Source organism: Elaeis guineensis, chromosome 8, assembly GCF_000442705.2.
Source record: "Elaeis guineensis isolate ETL-2024a chromosome 8, EG11, whole genome shotgun sequence".
In the NCBI taxonomy this organism is placed as follows: Eukaryota; Viridiplantae; Streptophyta; class Magnoliopsida; order Arecales; family Arecaceae; genus Elaeis; species Elaeis guineensis.
The window spans coordinates 24022433-24025128 of NC_026000.2; the positions used below are offsets into that span (position 1 = coordinate 24022433).

The 2696-nt window shown below is 43.8% G+C and overlaps 1 pseudogene; it reads left to right on the top strand.

The window, feature by feature from the left end:
- The first annotated feature begins 270 nt into the window (after nt 1–270).
- LOC140851181 (fructokinase-1-like) lies at nt 271–2211 on the top strand (annotated as a pseudogene).
- The last annotated feature ends 485 nt before the right edge of the window (nt 2212–2696 follow it).

The window sequence follows — 2696 nt, forward strand, 5'->3', positions numbered from 1 at the left end:
AAAATGTTAAAGAAGATAAAGGGAGGAAAGAAAGAAAATTAAAAAAAAAATGAAAGAAAAAGTAAATAAAACAAAAGAAGGAAGGGAGAGAAATGGAAAGGTTGTTTGGCTGGTCAAAAGACAGCGGAACCGTCTGCAGAACCGGACACGGTTTCCTAGAAGATTTAACACCTCGATTGCCATGTAATTTTTATCACTAAAATCCAACAAACAGACACCAGCCAGATTAACCACTCCATTCCACCACCGCTCTCCCTCCCATTGCTTTCCTCTATCTTATTATTTACCGTCACCGCCTCTTCAAGTCTTCCTGCCCTTCTTCCTCCAATTTTTTTTTTTTTTTCCTCCTCTCCTTTTCTTCCTCCCAAACTCTCTATATGCGGCCATGGAGAACGTCAAGGCCGAGCAAGGCCTGGTGGTGAGCTTCGGCGAGATGCTCATCGACTTCGTGCCGACGGTCGCCGGCGTGTCTCTGGCCGAGGCCCCCGGCTTCCTGAAGGCCCCCGGCGGCGCCCCGGCCACGTCGCCATCGCCGTCACCCGGCTCGGCGGCCGCTCCGCCTTCGTCGGCAAGCTCGGCGACGACCCGTTCGGCCGCATGCTGGTAGCGATCCTCCGCGACAACGGCGTCGTCGACGCCGGCATCACCCTCGACTCCCGCGGCGCGCACCGCGCTCGCCCTTCGTCACCCCCGCGAAGACGGCGAACGCGAGTTCATGTTCTACCGCAACCCGAGTGCCGACATGCTTCTCACCGAGTCGGAGCTCAATCTTGATCTCATCAGAAGCGTGAGCAACTCCCCATCCTTTCCTCTCTCTTCTTTTTGGAATTTTAAAAAGACTCTTTTCTTTTTTAAATAATTTTCTGAAGTATCCTTTGTTTTTTTTTTTTCTTTTTAAAGGTAATCAAGTCTCTTTGGCTTTTAAAGTTTCATATTAATTGTTAATGGTTTTGTTTTTTGTTGAATCCGAATGCGATTTTGATTTCTTTGGCTTTTTTTTTTTTTTTTTGTGGGGGGGGGTGATTTAATGGATTCTTGTGCTTTAGCTTTTCCAAACAGAATACATGAATCACCTCAAACATGAAATATTTTAATAAAGCCAATCTCTTATTTCAGCTGCTACTTGTATATTACATTGGTTTTCTGTGCTATCTCTCAACCACCTCAACATTTCATAATTACCAGATGTCCAATCTGAATTGTAACTTTATGTATTTGTTTTTGTGATTAATAATTTTGTTGAGTTTTATGAAAAACTGGATATGTGTGCTTATGTCATTGAATCTTATATGGATGAATCCTCAGGCTACAATTTTCCACTTGGATCAGTAAGCTTGATTGCAAGCCCTGCAGATCTGCGCATCTGAAGGCAATGGAGGTGGCGAAGGAAGCCGGTGCACTACTCTCCTACGACGTGAATCTCCGGTGCTGCTGTGGCCATCGCCGGCGGAGGCCCGAGAGCAGATCATGAGCATATGGGACAGGCTGACATCATTAAGGTCAGCGATGCCGAGCTGGAATTCCTTACCGGGGAGGCGGCGCCGGTCGAAGATGAGATAGCCATGAAGCTCTGGCATCCAAGTTTGAAGCTTCTCTTGGTCACCATTGGAGAAAAGGGATGCAATACTACGCAAAGTGTAATTCAGATCAATGCATATATGAGCAATTCACATGAGTTGGATTGTTATGGGTTCTTCAGCTGGAGGTCATATGATGATGATGAGATTTATTGTCTCTTGAATTGTAGGATTTCCATGAGTCGTCGAATCCTTTGCTGTCCAACAGGTGATACAACAGGAGCAGGTGATGCATTCATGGGTTCATTGCTGCGCAAGATCGTTGAGGACAAATCAGCTTTGCAAGTGAGTAGTAACATGGCAGGCATCATTTTCATTGTACCAAGAATAACCTGAAATGTCTCAAGGTGCCAGACTTATTGGAGGTATTCTTGTTTGCAGGATGAGAAGAAATTGAGAAGTACTGAGATTTTCCAATGCATGTGGGCAATCACCACTACAAGAAGGAGCAATCCCTTCTTTGCCAAATGAATCAGAGGTCATGCAATTACTGAAAGAGTGTGAGGCATATCAAGATTACTACTGGTCTCATGTGTCCCTCTATACAAATGTGCTTAATTTGATTTGCAAATGCGTGCAAGAAGAAATGCTTCAACTTATTATGGCCCTTTTCCCTTTTCTCAAGGCACTGTAATCCCCCCCCCCCCTCAAATGCAAGCCACTGTAATTTGATTTGCACTTGTGAGAAATAGTGCTTCGATCCATGGCTTTTGTAACCTCTCTTAATAGCATTACAAGGAAGGTGATATCGCTGTGAGAGCAAGCATATAAATTGTTGGGTGGAAAGAAGTATGTATGCCATGCAATGAAAATAGCTGTACATATTTTTGCATACAAAGCAAAATGGGTCTCCTTTTAGATTAATTTTACCCATGAAGGGCACAACCAAGCTTCTTTCTATTCTATTACAGAAGGCAGGTCCTATAAAGTTTAGCGCGTCTTGAAGGCACACCAAGATACTTGATGGGAAAAAAATACCAACTTTATGAACACAGCAGAGAGACACTAAGATTCAAATGATCACCATCCATTAGAATGATAGAAGACCTGACAATTCTTCAAAAGAAAAAAAGCAACATTATTAATGTGCTCAAGATTATCTCCATCAGCATGGACTAG